The 18,979-nt window shown below is 39.9% G+C and overlaps 1 long non-coding RNA gene across 3 annotated transcripts in view; it reads right to left on the bottom strand.

Moving 5' to 3' along the window:
- The window catches only part of LOC135097334 (uncharacterized), a 73,740-nt gene that overhangs the window by 10,508 nt on the left and 44,253 nt on the right, over window positions 1-18,979 (bottom strand). For 2 of the 3 annotated variants that reach the window (XR_010265611.1, XR_010265610.1), the window contains one exon: window positions 13,576-13,856. The exons of the other annotated variant lie outside the window; for it this stretch is intronic. This is a non-coding gene — a long non-coding RNA (uncharacterized LOC135097334). Of the gene's footprint in view, window positions 1-13,575; window positions 13,857-18,979 lie in introns of those variants that run through there. 3 annotated transcript variants of the gene reach the window in all.

Here is an 18,979-nt window from a genome sequence, read left to right as displayed (position 1 = left end):
TGTGAGGCAAAAAAACGGAACTACTGGTTGGATGGTTGATTACTCTTAGGTCATAGTTAACGTTACATGGACGTGACGAAAGAACGCTGACACTGGACGGCGATTATCCACTCAGAGATACAGCAAAGGGAAACAGCAAGGAGAGAAATTGCAATGGAACGTTTTCTTCACTGGAGACGACACCTGCATCTTTCTTTCCTCGTAAACAATTGATGACGCTGAGTGTTGGAGAGTATGAGATCAGGTACCTTAATTACTGGAATCTGTCTGCGTATCAGCTTCACGTGAGGGATTGGAAGGTTTTTTATTCGCTGTTTTGTCTCTACTCTGCGACTTGTTACCTGACTGACACTTTTAGGATTTGACATTTTTAGTTTTTTTTTTTTTTTTTTTTTTTTTTACCAGTTTCCGTTGTCCTTGGCCAGAGCAGCCATTACATGAAAAAAAATAAATAAATAAAAGAGTAAAAGGAAATCTTGAGAACGTGGATGATATTAAGCTTTAGCGAACACGAAATCACATCTCACACAACAAAATACAAATTTGGAGCTAAAGGTTCATTATTGGCTAAGCACCTCACTCTGTAGCTGCGCGTGTCCGTCCCGGCAAGCACGTGGGCGATATTGAACGTTACAAAGCATGAAATCAAAGGCTCTTAATTGCTGAGTTCCATCTAGGTATTCATTTCACGTCACGGACTCAAGGGTCATGGCTCCAGATCTCTTACGTTGTAACTGCACGGTTCCTTTCATGTAATGTAGAGTGTGAATTCAAATAATCTCTGTTGAAATGCATCTGTGTATTTATTCCACGTTAGGGACTATAAAATTAACGATGAAATGTCAAACGAGATCCATTTAGTTAATATTTAGTTAATAAACACCCCGTCTACGTATTAATCAGAAGAAAACTGTGCTAAACAAGCATATCACTAGTGGCGATGCTAGCGCTATTGATGGTGGTGGTGGTGGTGGTGGTGGTGGCGGTGACGGATCCATGTTATCTCGTGATCCAACCACTGAAGTCATACAGCGGTGGTGGTGGTGGTGGTGGTGGCGGTGACGGATACATGTTATCTCGTGAACCAATCAGTGAAGTCATACAGCGGTGGTGGTGGTGGTGGTGGTGGTGGTGACGGTGACGGATCCATATTATCTCATGAAGTCATACAGCGGCCCAGTTAGCGGGCAATAATGCTATTTCTCACCCAACCAATTACGACAAAGGCTGGGACAAAATTGAAGCCGTTCCCTCTACCCCGCGTCCCCACCACAGGCGCCGCCACCTGCTGACGGCGATTCCTGTGTGGGGCGGCAAATACTTGACAGCTTTTGTGCATTTCATTTGATTCATTTAGTGGGGAGAGAGAGAGAGAGAGAGAGAGAGAGAGAGAGAGAGAGAGAGAGAGAGAGAGAGAGAGAGAGAGAGAGAGAGAGAGAGAGAGAGAGAGAGAGAGAGAGAGAGAGAGAGAGAGAGTTAAGATTAAAACAAAAGAAAGAGCACAAAAAAATAAGGGGAAGCTGCAAGAAGCCATCAGGCCTACACGTGGCGGTCCCTGTATGAAACAAACCCACCTATTTATACCTGTCACTTCCAAGGTACTCAAGATTCAAGGATAGAAAGCACTTAGACTAACACTGACACACAGCACCTTTGATACTGCAGGTATTAGCCAGGTTACATAACATCACAATAGATAACTAAAGACTCTGAGTTGATAATTACGAAGTCTAACAATAATGCACCGCGGCTTTAATAGTGGAGTTACTAGTTACTATGTTAGGTTAGATCAAGTCAAGACAACCAAAGACTGAGGGTTAAGAAGTGGTAAGCCTAATTCTGATAGTTCCGCAGCTCTAACCTTGAGCGAGACAGGCTTGGTGATGCATTAAGCGGCGCAGCGAGCGATGATCTCCTTTACGAGGGAATAAAACCATAAGGCGGGACGTTTAGTGAAAACCTTCATTCCGTAAACAGTAACTCGGCGGCTGGCTGTCGGATCAGGGCGGAGGAGTCAACCTCTCGCTGTGACTGTTGTGTTCAGGCTTCACAGGGATGTGTTAAGATGTAATGGATATATTTAGCGTATCTCTGTAATGAATATGTTTAGAGCATCCCTGTAGTAGTAGTAGTAGTAGTAGTAGTAGTAGTAGTAGTAGTAGTAGTAGTAGTAGTAGTTAGTAGTAGTAGTAAAAAAAAAAAAGGAGGAGGAAGAGCAAGACTCATTGTCTGATAGAGGCTTCAACAAACAGGAGCCAAGACCAGGAGTGATACCGCCCTTTGAGTGTGGCGGCAAACCAGTGCGTGTTTCCCAATAATAACTACCAGAAAGGAAATATTCTTTGATATACTGAGTCCATATTTTACTTTCCTTGCTAATATAATGTGCAGGAGGGGTATTAATTTCAGCATTTCGAAATTTGCGTTCCTGTTTCGGATTCAAAACTTATCATTAATTAGCCACTGTAAGAAATGTTTATGCCAGTTACGTATTAATGTTTCAGTACACGTCATGCTATTATCAATATAAAGACATGCCTTAGCAATACTAATTCAAACTCTAAGTTAACACACTGCAACGCTTCACTCTCTTACCACGAGTATTTTCAAAGGCCACAGAGATGACTACCATGTTCCCAAGAGTGTTTCTCGTGTCAGTAATGTATCTCGTTAATCTGTCACTAGTACTATATAAAACACTCTTAAAAACCAATGTAACTTCACGACGACTATTTTCAAAGACCACAGAGATGAGTACCATGTTCCCAAGAGTTTATCGTGTCAGTAATACAGAAATCTTGTTAATCTGTCACTCATACCATAAAACACTCTTAAAAACCCACCTAACTTCATCACTACTATTTTCAAAGGCTATAAAGATGATTTGCTGTATTATGAAGCGTTTCTCCTGTTAATGGTGTGGAAATTGTGTTAATATGTCACTATAAATATAAAAACAGCGTAAAAAAGCTGGCATAAATTCGTCTGTGTAGAGTCCTTTGAAAGTAGTGGAGTTGTGGCGTAGAAGAGTTTGGAAATATAGTCCTTAGAGGGAACATCACTGCCATTTAACAATACTCGGCTTATTAACACTAAATAATGATATCTATCACTGCGCCTGCCACTGACATCTTCACTTCATTTTCAGACTCATGAATGATTGCAAACAATGAATAAAGAATAAAGTCAAGTGAAGTTTCGATCTCCACAATAATTACTACATTAAGAACATAAGAACATAAGAAATAAGGGAAGCTGCAAGAAGCGACCAGGCTTACACGTGGCAGTCCCTGTATGAAATATACCTACCTATTTCCACCTATCATCCCCATCCATAAACCCGTCTAATCTTCTCTTTAAGCTCCCTAATGTCCCAGCACTAACAACATGATTACTGAGTCCGTTCCACTCATCTACCACTCTATTTGAGAACCAATTTCTTCCTATCTCTTTCTTAAACCGAAATTTTTTCAAGTTTGAACCCGTTATTTCTTTTTCTACCATGGTTGCTGATCCTAAGAATTTTGCTGACGTCCCCCTTGTTATAACCCTTATACCACTTAAAGACTTCTATCAGGTCCCTTCTTAACCTACGTCTCTCTAAAGAGTGTAGATTTAACAGCTTCAATCTCGCCTCGTAAGGAATACTCCTCATCCCCTGTATCCTTTTAGTCATTCTCCTCTGTACTGATTCTAATAGACCTATGTCTTTCCTGTAATGTGGGGACCAGAACTGCACCGCGTAGTCTAGATGAGGTCTGACCAGCGCCAAGTATAACTTTAATATTACTTCCGGCCTTCTACTTTTAACACTCCTAAAAATGAATCCTAGTACCCTATTTGCCTTGTTTCTGGCTTATATGCATTGTTTCCCTAGACGGAGTTCAGAGCTAACTATAACTCCTAAATCTTTCTCGTACCCTGTACCTACCACAGTTTGGTTGTTTAATGTGTACCTATTGTGTGGGTTTCCTCTACCTACGCTAAGCATTTTGCATTTATTGATATTAAGCTGCATTTGCCATTTGTCCGTCCGTTCATTCATCCTTTCTAAATCTGCTTGCAAGGCGATGGCATCCGATTCTGACATAATTAATCTACCTATCTTTGTGTCATCCGCAAATTTACTAACATCACTGCTAATTCCACTATCAAAGTCATTGATGTATATTTTAGTTAGTATAATTTGCTGGCGTATTTATTATATTTCGTATGATAACGTTGGTATTTACAAATAAAGAAAAAAACGTATTTAACTCAAACATTAGAGCAAAGGCAATCATACTCAGAATATGACTGTCACTGGAAGACTTTCTTGCAATAAACAGCAACATAATATCATCAGTACATTTATCACGTTAATCGAGAATAATGCTGGCGAGTGATGAGCCTGTAGCAGTGCTATCAATCCTGGCTTCAACAGTCGTCCTCAGAAGGCCAACAAAAATAAATAAATAAATAAATAAATAAATAAAATAAAATAAAATAAAATAAAGTAAAATAAAATAAAAGTTTACCGACCCTCCCGGAAGTGAAAAGGTAACAGGAAAAGATTTTAACATTTCCATTGAATGCACTAATGAATCCCAGCGACTTGCATAACAGATTCGGTGCGATGGGTGGCGGAGGCAGCGAGAACAGGCAACAAGATCCCTTCCTTGAGTCGCCTCTTTCACTGTGACACCACCATTGTGACAGAGCAGAGTTACACTCAGACTTCCCAGCTTTAAGGTGAGATGAAGAGCGTGGCAATCAATGTACGCCCTCCTGCTGGAGACACACGGCTCTGTGATGTGCCTGGCGAAGATGATACTTGTTGGCAAAGTAATACTAGTTAATTCTAGGTAATTATGAGCTTGTCTTTGTGTTGTCTCCTCTACGGTCTGGCATCTTGCTTTTTTTTTTTTTTTTTTACATTTTTTTGCCCTTGACCAAAGACATTCTTACATTAAAACCCGGAAAATCAAAGTAAAGCCTTGGACGGTAAGAAGATTGTCACAAATACTTCCTCTGTAGTGGATCGAAAGACAGCACAGGCATGATAGGACAAAAAAAAAAAAAAATAAATAAATAAATAAATAAAATAAATAAATAAAAATAAATAAATAAATAAATAAAAAAACGAACGGAAAAAAAATAACGTTTACATGAACCCAAAAGAAATAAGCTGAACCGAATGAACTCAGCAGGCAATTAAACGTGAAGACAAACATAGTAATGAAAACACCCAAGGCGGTCCAGGGTACGAGCAAGGCGCCTTTCCTGGTGTTCAAGGTCAGAGAGGACAGCGAGGCCATCCAAACACTCAGGTAGACCGATTCCTTAGAGGTGACCAGACGCCGCGGGGTCATCTGTAATCTACATAAAAAATCCATTGTCTGCAAACTCTCTATAGGTACTGATTAGGAAGAAGAAAAAAACAAGAATTTAACTATTCCCTACCAGTGTCATCCTTCTTACGCCACATTAAATACAAATATTAAGTTCTCTTTGTTTAATTTTGATGCTGCTTGCTAAGAATATTAAAATTTTAAAATATCAACAGATTTTCTCAAAGCATCTACCCACAGACACATCCTGAGCACAGAACACGGAATGCTCCTCAGACGTTGTTAACCTCAATGCAGCTTGATTGAGACTGCTACTTATAAGATATCAATAGATCTTCTCAATGCATCTGTCCCCACGCCAGTCCTGGGAGCTGACAACGGAATACTCCTCAGACTGGAGCACGTCCTTGGTGGTGAATGCTGAAGGCGACCCTTGAGCCAGATGATCAAGGCTTTTGCTGCCAGAGCTTAACATGCCCTTCCTTTGAATTATCTGACCGAGTCAGCGGCTTAACGCCGTCTGTTTTCACAGTGTGTATAATACGTAACAACAGCGGAGCTCGAAATAGAAGGGTGGGCTAAAGCAAAAAAATTGGTGGTGACCTAAAATTAGTCTTGTATTCTGATCCCGAAAATAGCAGCTTAGGGTTTTCCCGCAATTCTAATTCCTCTAATATACTGTAAAGTACAAAAAAATAATAAATAAAAAGATATCAATTCTCAAGTTTTGCAAGGAGGTTGTAAGAGCACCAGGGAACTTTGGCCTCAAGGAAAATGAAACACACAAAAAGGGAGTGCGACATGCCGGCTTCAGAACACTATACCACTGCAAATCTCCGCAGTCCTTTCCGACAGGCAACTTGATCTAGACAGCTACAGACCAGACGGCAACACTCAGAAAACACTCCAACGCCAAATGCGGCTTGTCACCACCACACACTTCCGCTGTCTCACAAAATCATCTCCCTCAGCGACTTAATTGATGCGCCTCGTCCACACATGTCTGGGACACGCCCCACCCAGCTCGTGTGAAATGACTAAAGAGTAATAGTTGGGAATGAACGGCAGCACCCACTTCCTGCACACTATTTCACAAGCGCGATAAGACTGACCACTGATTCCTCACCACCAGATGTTTGAGACGCAGTCATGCATTCCTGATTTTTTTTTCTCTCTCTCTCTCTTTTAAGGGTTATTTTCAGAGGCTACTGCTTTTTTTTCTGTTCTGTTGATGGTGTACAGCTCTTGTTCACCAATGACAATGATCTGGAAGACATCTCTTGTAACTCTATCGGTTTCCACTGAAGTCAATTAAAAGCAGGTGAAACAAGACGCCGAGACGAGGGCGCGACAAAACAAAACCCGCCAAGGAAGACGCGGCATTCCAGCTTTTTCTTGGCCCATTCCACCAAGGCAGTAATTACAAACATTAACTGAACCCACCAAACTCATGAACATTTATCATTTGCGTGAAGGAAATTACAGAGACCCTACGGGAGAAGAAGGCAGGTTTCCATCCCCGCGGCTGCGTCCCTCACGCCAGCGAAGCATCATGATTACTGCACATGCTCAAATAAATAAATAAATAAATAAATAAATAGCTGCACATTGTATCTTGGGTAATTCCTGCGCTTTCCTTCTTTGGCTTCTGATCAAGTTGCCTAGATAAGTCATTAATATTTTTGTTTGGAATAATTTCGCTACCTTCTGGCGCTCATTTACCAAAACCTTTAATTGTGGGTGCGCAATAAAGGTACTGCATTATACTATATATATATATATATATATATATATATATATATATATATATATATATATATATATATATATATATATATCCACCTAAGCTTCCTTCACATATTGCTCACTTCACGCTAAGGTTGCAGCTCAAATACAAATACTCTCGTTTCGGTAATACGCGTCAAGTATGAAGAGGGGAGCATAACGCGCGTATATTGTATTTCATTAGTAGCTTAATAGCGGGACTCAAAACCATCTTGCACTCCGCTCGTATTGAGGTCAAGCAGCGTACTTACCATCACCATCATCAGTAGTAGTAGTAGTAGTAGTAGTAGTAGTAGTAGTAGTAATAATATTATTATTATTATTATTATTATTAGTAGTAGTAGTAGTAGTAGTAGTAGTAGTAGTAGTAGTAGTAGTTGTTGTTATTGTTGTTGTAGTAGTGAGTTTTTGTATGTAACACTTAGTAGTTTAAAACTAATATAACAGACCATTGATGAAAGGATATTTGTTTCTATTAAGTTTAATTCTCAGCATGTAATATTAAACAATTTAGAAAATTAGGATTTAGCAGCGAGTTAAAGCCTAATTAATATTGTGGCAGCAGTTGCGGTTATACTCTAAGGTTAAATGACAATATATTGTTTATTGTTAAATGAACATATATTTTTTTTAAGATAACCTGAAAAAAAAAAAAAGTGCGCAAAGGTTGTTTCTTGCCTCTTTATCAAAACATGTCTAGTTCACGATATTTAGAGTCTAGCCTACTTACTGACAAAAATGTTAAATAGCCACGGTATCTTCACCGTGCAAAGTAGTAGTAGTAGTAGTAGACAATAGAAGGAAGAAAACTTTCGAGAATTTTTTTTTTGTTCTTTTCTCTCTCTCTCTCTCTCTCTCTCTCTCTCTCTCTCTCTCTCTCTCTCGTCTTGTATATATTTTTGCTGTTCTTATTCTTTAGTATCTTCTATTAATGATACCCCTTTTACTTCCAGCACGTCGTAACGCTCAGCACAAAAGCATCATTCATCCATTCCCTCTCCCTTCCCACTCACTCACTTCACTCAAACAACAACCAGCAAAAGTCACGGACATGCTGAGCTTCGACTAATTATTCCGACCTCTCGCTTCCTAGAAAGAAAATCTACAGTGTGAATTTTCTGGTAACAAGCTTTTCTCTTGTAATGCCACTCCCCCCCGGTTCCCCCCTCCTCCCTCCTCCTCACCGGTCCGATCAGAGCGCTAATGAGACGAGGCAAAGATCTTCACGGTGAAGAAGAAAAAAAAAGAGGAAGAGAGAAGAGGTGAAGCACGCACACACAATAGAAAAAAAGAAAACATTTTTTATTGGTAATGGTTCTCGCCTTCATCGTCATGGCCAGAGGGTAGGGAGAGGTTAATTATCACACAGTACCTACAGTGTGGCTTTATTAGGAGGAACGAAAAATATAAAAATAGCAAAAATAATTAAATGAATAATACTGATGGGATTCTTTGGGTTGACTGACCCACTATGACACTTTATCGAGTGGTTAATCTAGAAAAAAAAAAAAAGGCACTTGAAATTCTGGTATGGCATATACACTTATACTCCGTTACTTAACACTACGAATACACAAGAAAATAATTACTTTTATAACTCCTCAAGAGTACCATTGATTCTGGGCACCGTTATATCCCTAAATAGCGTCACAGCCTTCATCCATCACTTCTCTACGGCAATAATATTGCTCACAACACATTCACAGTAGATTATATTTGACTAAAGAAACATTACATGGCTAACACTTTCCCAAGACTCTGTGGCCTGTCTCCACGTGGGACCAACACCGGCTATTTTATCTGTTGCCAGAGGGAAGGGAGACGCCATTCTGTCAACACGTACTGTTACTATATCTTCACTAGAGACATGAATAATAAACATGAACACAGTAATATTCACTTCTAAATAAAAGAAAAATCAAATATTTCAGAGCTACGAGACCCACCTGTTGCCAGAGGGAAGGGAGACGCCATTCTGTGCTCTCTCCCTCAACACCCCCAGGCCTCTGAAGTTATTGGAACCTTAGCTAGTTCTCTCTCTCTCTTCTTTCACAAATAATTTTACTGAACCGTGAGTTTAAATAAAAATGCAGGAATAATTGGCTAGCAAGGTGAGCATACAGGCTGGACATTAGTTGAAGTTAATAATTGAATTCTAAATTACTAACATATTTTATAAGCTAGGGAATGACACCTTATGAGTTACTGGTAGGCTGACGCAACATGATGTAATCCTATTATTCGTATTACCACTGATTAGAGAAAACCACAGTTGAAATAAGTAAAGACTATTTATAACAAATGTTTCAAGACTTTTAAATCACTCCCACGAATACACGCCTTATAAATATACTTTTTCATATAATCACTAAACCTTTAATTACCGCTATTATCCTCCTCTTCACCGCAAGCTACAAAAGAAAACAATTATTGGGGAGACTCAAAGAAACACAGAAATAATAAAAAGGAGCGTTACACTCTTTGCTCTTAATTCTCAATGAGTGTTTTGCTCCTCGCCTGCCCATGACCTTGTAATGAATGCAGGTGAGGCAGGTATGTTTAGAGACGTCGCAGTGAGCGTTTTGATACCAGATAGCGCCAGAATTTTTAATTCTCGCCGGAAAATAAATACTTTTTGGGGCAAGGTTTTACAAGCTTACAAAGATGTATCGTAATGTAATGCGTCTGAATTTTAAGTCAATTAATTTCGTGATAACTGACAGAACATGACAATGTTTGAGCCTCTATTCATAATTTCAGATGATATTCTTAAAAGAGCCTACAAGTGTATCAAGGCAGGCAATCTGTAATTTTCTACTGACCTCAATGGAAGTATACTAATATATAATTGCATTTTCATGTACTAAACAACAGGAAAATCCATTTAATGTAAAGAAAATATAATTTTGTATCAGACTTTATTTTTGCGGTACGATCACTATCCTCGGGTACTTGGGCAGCGAGCAAACCAAAACACAGGACCACACTTACTTGACTACCCTGCACAATGGATACATCACCGCCACAATCATGGACTACAGCGGAAATTAAGAAAATTACTGAAAGAACGAGCTATACCCTATTCTGGATATAGTAAAGCAAAGTAAAGGCCTTTGTGTCGGCAGAACTGAGAGGCTATTGTTTACACAATACACTCCTTCCTAATGGCGCGCGGCGCTTTCTTTAACTGAAGAATCATGATCAAGATAAGTACGTCGTACGTCCGCCAGCGGTGCTGTTCTTTTTTTTTTTTTTTATTTCACTGATTACTTTCATATACAGGACGTGTCAGTGATATCTGATATTTTTCAATATTCCCAGATAAAATGCACAAGCCGAAATCAACATCCTTTTATTTTACTGTTCATACTTACTTAAAAAAAAAATCATTACCTATTTTTAGTTTTATCTTATAGTTCAATTAACAAAGCCTTATCATACACCAGTAAGTATGAATATTAATATTAAGGGTTATGTTTTTAATTTTAGATACACTTGTGCAGCAATTCATGCTGTACTTTTCCTGCACATCGATTTCAAATTTAGCTAAGACACCCCTTTGCCCCAGGAAATCGGAGACAATTAAAAATGCTGGCGCTGATAGGTATCTACCAGCCTCACTGCCACGTCTCTATCTGCATGGATATCTGCATGGAAATGAAATCCACGTGAGAATCGGGTGACTTCAATTTTCGGAGCCATTAATCAAGATAGAGTTAAAGCTTGATGGAGAGAGAGAGAGAGAGAGAGAGAGAGAGAGAGAGAGAGAGAGAGAGAGAGAGAGAGAGAGAGAGAGAGAGAGAGAGAGAGAGAGAGAGAGAGAGAGAGAAATTTAAATCATCCTTTTATGAGGCGGAAGAGACACAAGCCTTTGTTTTTTCTTACTTGATATAGAAATAACGTTCCTGAGAGCGAGGGAGAGAGAGAGAGAGAGAGAGAGAGAGAGAGAGAGAGAGAGAGAGAGAGAGAGAGAGAGAGAGAGAGAGAGAGAGAGAGAGTCTGCTAAGTTCCTGGTAAGTTGAGTATTGTTGTTACTCTTATTAGTATCCTAATAATCACTGAAATGACAAATACAAGAATAATAATCATTATCATAACGTGCATCATTCTTTTTCATGCCTGCAATTCATGAGGCACACACACACACACACACACACACACACACACACACACACACACACACACACACCCTCCCCTGGACCCCCACCCTCTCCCCTTCCATTCCTCCACCCGCCGTTCCTCCTGGTCAGAAGCTTTCATCCTGCTAAGTAAATCCCCTATAAAGGACAAATATTAGCTTGAGAAGTCTTTGCTTATAATTAGTATCGTCAAGTATCATGACAAAGAAAACAAATAATTTGGTTCAACACATCGGCAGTTCAATGACCGATATAGTTCTTACATTAGCTAAAAAAAGAAAAAAATAATACCCGTAATTCTTTTGTGCCCCTTTACAATAAACTGATCTCTTGCAGCATAACAGGATGCAGTACAACACAACGCTGCACAACACAAACAAACACAACACATATCACAATACAAGCCTCTTACAACACAACACAAAACAACATACTGCCTTCTTACGACACAATACAACACAGTACAGTACACTTCCCTCACACAACACAACTCAACACAACACCACTGCCCAAACACAACACAACAACACAAAACAACACACGCCAATGCAATGCAATGAGTGATGAACGCGCAGTGAAGAGAAAAAAATATTGCAAGGATTAACTTGGTACTTTACCCTCGCCATTGCTGTCAACAACACGAGCAGTAACAGCAGCGACACGTGGCATTAAATAACAAACTATAACAAATGAATGATAGGTCAAGGTACCGCATTCACTTGCTAAATAGATATGTACAGTGCATGACCGTGAATAAGTTTGAGTAATTGATTAATATGATTGGCTGAGTGGGTGAGGCAAGTGACTCATTAAAAAACAAAACGTAGCAGCCGACGTGAATGAATGAATGAGTGAATGAATAAATGAATGAATAAGAAAATAATAAATAAATAAGACAATTAAGGACTAACTTAATAGAATTTATGGTGGCATCGTTACTTACAAGACAAACAACCAACAACAACAACAACAACAACCAACAACAACCAACAACAACGCAATATTCTAGAACACATGGGAAAAAAAAAAAAAAACAGACCGAGAGACAGACACGCAGGCAGGCAGTCAGACTCAAACACAGTGGCAGGCAGACAAGCAAACACGTATTGACACAAACATACATAAGGATAACAAAAAAAAACGGAAAAAAAACCAGACAAAAAAAAAACAGACAAAAAAAACAGGCAGAAAAAAAAACAAAACGAACACATACACACACACACACACACACACACACACACACACACACACACACACGATAAAGGAGGCTAACAGGACACTCAGTAATAAAGAAGAATACTGTCAAATTACAACGTAAGTTTGAGGCCAAACTTGGTCAGCTTCAGGCAGCAAGACTTGTGGTGGTGTGATAAAAACTGGACTTTCATAGACTCTCTCTCTCTCTCTCTCTCTCCTCTCTCATCTCCTCTCTCTCCTCTTCTCTCTCTCTCTCCTCTCTCTCTCTCTCTCTCTCCTCTCTCTCTCTCTCTCTCTCTCTCTGGTTATGTTTGTTAGTACTGGGAAAGTGATAGTCTCTCTCCTCTCTCTCTCCTCTCTCTCTCTCTCTCTCTCTCTCTCTCTCTCTCTCTCTCTCTCTCTCTCTCTATCTATCTATCTATCTATCTATCTATCTATCTATCTTTTTATCTATCTCTATTTCTGCCTATCTCTATCTATCTACCTATCTATCTACCTATCTATCAATCAATCTAAAAATTAACCTCACACAAGTGCATTATTATTACTTTCCAGCTCGCCAGCACAGTACGTGTCTGTACATTCCCAGCATGTTGTGAAAGGCCACTAAAGGGGAAGGGGCGAGGTGGTAGCAACGCCTTTTCTCTGTTGCTTATTCCCGTAGTGAGGAAAGTAGAGACAGACGAGGGGTGATTTTACAGAGTCCTCGCTGAACCCTGATGGATGAGCCTGGTCTTGTCAATACCTACTTGGTTTGATAGGAATGACTGGGTTAGGTTAGATTAGTGTTGTTGCTGGTGTTGTTGTTGTTGTTGTTGTTGTTGTTAATGGTGGGATTGTGGTGTTTTTACTGGGCTGATTGTTGCAGTTGTGGTGGTGGTAATGATGGTGAGTAGTAGTAGTAGTAGTAGTAGTAGTAGTAGTAGTAGTAGCAGTAGTAGTCGCACCACGATCACCACCACCACCACCACCACCAGTAACAGCAGAAGTAACAGTAAAAGTAAGATCATATCAGGTTAACTTATACCAATATTAAGTTGAGTCCCACGAGACCAAGGTGGGAGAACAATATATGGTAAAGCGCAGTACAAGAAAGTCAATATTGTAAGGCACAGTACAGGGAGGGCAGTGTATCGTGAGGCGCATTACTAAGGCCAGTACATTGTGAGGCACATTACTAAGAGGAGCTGTGTATTATAAGTCACAGTACAAAGACAGTATATTGTAAGGCACAGTACAGGGAGGGCAGTGAGAGGCGAGGCGTAGTACTCACTGACGAGCGGTGTCTCCTCAGCTGGCGGCAGGGACTCTGATGGTCAAGAGGAAGACAGTGACGGAGGGCAGTGTCGAGATGCCCTGAGTCACCTTCTCCCCGGATCGTTCGGTACGTGGAACACCAAAAGGGCTGCAGAGAACAGAGGGAAGGTACATGTAGGTCAAGAGTGAAGCTGATGGAGATGTTGAAGTGGCATTAGGTAGATGGCAATTAGAGGAAAGGTGTATATAGGTTAAAAGTGGTGATGATGGAGGTGTTCAAGTGCCATAAGGGATATAACAAGGTGACAAACAAAATATTCAGGGTTAGTAATCAGGAGAGGTAGGTTTTCTACAGGGACTGCCACTTGTAGGCCTCATCACTTCATGCACCAACCCATATTTTGTCGTGTTATGTTCCTGTGGTTCTGATGGAGGGGTGCAAGTGGCATAGGGGAGACAACACGGTGATGTAGACAAGATTCTATATGGTCAATAATCAGGATGGGGCTAGAAGATGCTATAATTTTCTCAAGGAGTGACGAGGCTGGACCAAATCATGAAGGAATACATCAGCAGGAGACATTTCCTCGTCTGTTTGAGAACTATTCCTAACTACCTAACTAAGAAATCAACAAATTCTAACAAGCTAATTGAGAAATGAACTAACTCTAACAAGCTAAGAAATCAATTAATTCCAACGAGGTAACTAAGAAATAAACAAATTCTAACAAGCTGACTAACAAATCAATGAATTCCAACGAGATAAACTAATTCTAACAGGCTAATTAAGAACTCCAGCTTATCCTAACAAACTACCTAAGAAATAAAATAATTCTAAAAAAAAAAACTAACCTAGAAAATTAATCTGTTTCCACGCCAGACAAGTTCCTCCCCCGCTGTTAGAGGAAGGGGAGGTGGTAAGCCATCCACCACGCCCTCTGGCTCAGGGCGTCTCGGCAATACTGGCAGGGTGCAAGGTCACAACTCCTTGGCTTACGTCCAAATTGTCTTCACCAAGCCGGAGATTCGAACCCCGGACCCTAGTATTGTGTGTCGGGCGCGCTAACCACTGCACCACCAATCCTCTTAGGCCTCTAAATCTTTGACTGCTAATAACAAAGTAACGTTGGTGGGCAATTCTACTAAGCGAAAATTAAACCGAGTACAGTATAATGTTTTACTATTTGTGTTGCAGATAACGAGTGTCACAAACATACTGCTCCGGCTAAGTAATCAGAACAGGGCGAGAAATAATAGATTTAAGCTTGATAAAGTTTGGTTTTTGAAAGAGATAGGCAGAAATGAATTCTCAAGGACAGTAATCAGTAACGGATGAATGGAATATAACATGAGTGACAAACAAAATCCTTAGGGTCAATAATTAGGACAGGAAGAGAAATAGTGGGTTCAAGCTTCATGCAGGTACATTTGAAAGAGATAAAAAGGCACTGGATCTCAACAACAATGGTGGATGACTGTAATGGACTCAGTAATCAGGTTGTTAAGGTTGAAAGAAAACCACACAAATTTATGGATGAGGGTGACAGGTGGATGCAGGTAAGAATGTTTTATACAGAGACTGCCACAAGTAAAACTGATGATTTCTTGCAGCTTCTCTTATTTCCTTATGTTGGTAAGTGGTCTTTCCTTGAGTGTTGGCTTTGCACGTTATACACAGGCACGCTTAAGTAAACACTAAAACTCCATCGCCTCTGTTGAATCTTTTTTTTTTTTTTAAGTTAATGCAAAGTTGTACACGAGTATTTTACTGAACTTTAAAGAAACCACAGCAATCCTCCTTCATGAACATAATAACATAGGGATTAATAATAAAAACAGGTAGACAAAAAAAATAAAGAAATGAAAGAAACGTAAAATAAGACAAAAATAAATACAAGAAAACAATCAGTAATACAAAAGAATAACAAAAAATCAACACAATAAAAGGAAAATAGAACACAGAAGACAATTAAGAAAAAAAAATAGCACAAACTACAAACAAATATATAAACCACACGGAAAAAAAAAAAAAAAGCAATACAAGGGAATACGCAAGGAACGCAGAGGAAGAGTGCAAGGGAAAGACAGCCAGCGAGGAACACTTTGTCCTTAAAGAGGCAATTTGTGGACACCGCAGGAACCACACCATCTCATGTACACGTCATGGAAGCCAGGCAGGAGGAGGAGGAAGAGGAGGAGGAGGAGGAGGAGAGGAGGAGGAGGAGGAGGAGGAGGAGGAGGAGGAGGAGGAGGAAGAGGGGGAACTTGTACGTAGAAGAGATCAGGAAACGATGAGAAACGAGGTCATTGAGCACAAGGAGGAGGAGGAGGAGGAGGAGGAGGGTTGCGTAGGATGATGGGAAACCCCAGAGGTGAATGAGAAAGAGGAGGAGGAGGAGGAGGAGAAAGAGGAGAACACAACAAGTAAAAAACAAAAGGACTAAAAAGTTAACACTTTTCTAAACTCTCTCTCTCTCTCTCTCTCTCTCTCTCTCTCTCTCTCTCTCTCTCTCTCTCTCTCTCTCTATCTATCTATCTATCTCCCTCTCTCTCTATCTCTTTCTCTCTCTCTGGAAATAAGCCAGAGCATGAAGTGTGTGTGTGTGTGTGTGTGTGTGTGTGTGTGTGTGTGTGTGTGTGTGTGTGTGTGTGTGTGTGTGTGTGTGTGTGTGTGTGTGCGCGTGTGTGTGTGTGTGTGTGTGTGTGAGTATGTGTGTGTGTGTGTGTGTGTGCGTGTGTGGTGGGAGAAGCTGTTTACATGTGTCAACTTTATGATTATGCATTAAAGTTCTCTCTCTCTCTCTCTCTCTCTCTCTCTCTCTCTCTCTCTCTCTCTCACCAGTTTCTTCTTCTCTTCTCTTCCATCTCTCCCCTCCTCCTTCCTTCCTTCCTTCCTTCCTTCCTTCCTTCCTTCCTTCCTTCCTTTATTCCTTCCTTCCTTCTTTCCCTAGTTGTCTCATTCCTTTCCTTCATTCCATTCCTTGCTTCCCCTTTTCTTCCCTCCTCCAACTTCTCTTCCTTCCTTCCTTCCTCCTTCCCTCCTCCCCCACACCACTTCCCTTATTCCTTCCTACCTTCCTTCACTCCATTCCTCTCTCTCTCTCTTTCTTTCCTTATTGAATTATGTAGATGAAGGAGGGAGTAAGAGAGGGAGAGAGGGAGGAAAGGAGAGAGAAAAGAAGGGATAAATATATGGTTAGGGCAAAGAAAAGAGGGAGAAAAAGAAAGAAAGAAAGACAGACAGAAAGGAACAACGAGAAAAAAAAGCTGGAAAGAAAGAGACAGAAAGAAAAGAAAAGAATGGTATGGAAGGAAGAGAGAGAGAGAGAGAGAGAGAGAGAGAGAGAGAGAGAGAGAGAGAGAGAGAGAGAGAGAGAGAGAGAGAGAGAGAGAGAGGCACCAAACCCTTACACCCACCCAGCCACCCATCCACACACACACACACACACACACACACACACACACACACACACAGACACACACACACACACAGACACACACACACACATACACCAAGATATACAAACAGAAGAAGCTATACAATGAATCAACTAATAAAACAGGTAAGGGAGGCCACCTGAGTCTGGCTCGAGTAATTAATTAGGCCGCAGGTACAAATGAAGAAGCGAGCAATAGGAAGAGACAAATAAGTAATACATAGAGTCTACCTGTGGAAGTTAATACAAAGAGATAGTGATGCCGTCAAAAAAGTATTTCTGTTATCTAAACTTTGCCTGGTTTCATTTTCTCTCCCCCTGAGCTACTAACCCACTGAATGGCTCCAATTTGACCTCTTGACTGTTAATGACAAAGGTTTCACTTCACTTGGGTTACCTTAGATAAATAACACACAGAGCCGAAATAGAACAGCAGGCCCCGGGAGGTTCCAAGCACCTCATTGTTTACGTCTTTTGAAATTATTCTCTCAGATTGCTACACATTTCCATTCGTTCGTGGCGGTGACAAGTAGATCAAAGGGTCTAGTGTAAGCGCAGTGTGTGATTTCAAAGCGCGAAGTGACATCAACAGGAGTGATCGAGTCTCAAATATTTTAGTGGCCCAGTCAGAATCGTAAAGGGCAGTGTGTGTTTCTGAACATGTGGTGCTGAGATCAATTTTAGGGGGTACTGAAAAATGCTGCGTATATTGTAAGGCGGTACAATGTAAACGCTCCTTGCAAGGCACACCAAACTATCGGGAGTGGACTTTTATATTTGATGAAGTTAACTTTATTTTCAACTGTTAATACAACTGTAGTTAATACAACCAAATATTAGAATTAACGGGCGCGGGAGTGTCCAGGCTAGACGCAAGGGGTGCTGAGGTCGCAAAAAAGGGTTAAGAAATGTTAGTCTATGGAGAGATGAAGTAGTAAGTGTCACATTGTCATTGGCAGTAAAGTGTTAACAAAGGTACATGAAAAGAAAATCTGAACTTCGTTTCACTACAAATGAGAATAAAGAATACTTGTAGCCATCCTGTCCTCGCCTGATATATAACACAAGCACAGAGAAGGAGGGACAGAAACAGATAAACAGAGAAGAGGAATAAAAATGTTAAAAGAAGAGGAAACAAAAAGAAAAAAGAAGGAAAAAATGAGGATAGAAGAAGGAAAAAAAAAAAACACTTGTTGGTACATAGATAACAAAAGAAAGTTTATACAAAAGAGGATCATTAATTATGTTACTGGAGAAAGAAAAATAAAGGAAAAAGAAGCTTGAAAGGAAAAAAAAACAAAGTAGATGCATAAATAAAGAAAGGAAGTTATTACACAAAAGAGAATTACAAATTGTGTTGTTAGACAAGAAGAAAATAAACAAAAATAAATAAAAATGTAGAAAAATGAGTTAGCATGAGAGAGAGAGAGAAAAAAAAAGGTTGATGCATAGACATAAGAAAGGGAAGTTATTACATAAAGGAGGATGATTGACTTTTGTTCCTGTCTACACTACAGAGTCAGGAATGATTGTTTTGTCCCCACCGAGAAGTTAATGTACACAGGAAGGACTGGTAAATATTAAAGGCAAACAGATAAACATGATGACTAGATAATAATGATGCAAAACAAAGAGATTACTTTTCAACAACAATCTGAGGAATTAATGTCCACAGGCAGAGCAGGTAAATGTCAAACGTAAACAGATAAACACCAAAACAAAATAATAACACAAAAATAAGATGATTACTATTTCAGCAAAATTACAAAATGAGAACAAGTCATGATCACTTTCTCGTCTAAACAATTAGTACACACAGGTACGGCACGATACA

The sequence above is a fragment of the Scylla paramamosain genome, unplaced genomic scaffold (genome assembly GCF_035594125.1).
Source record: "Scylla paramamosain isolate STU-SP2022 unplaced genomic scaffold, ASM3559412v1 Contig17, whole genome shotgun sequence".
NCBI lineage: Eukaryota > Metazoa > Arthropoda > Malacostraca > Decapoda > Portunidae > Scylla > Scylla paramamosain.
Note: the sequence above shows the minus strand (reverse complement) of the source record. Positions and strands in the feature narration are given on the sequence as shown.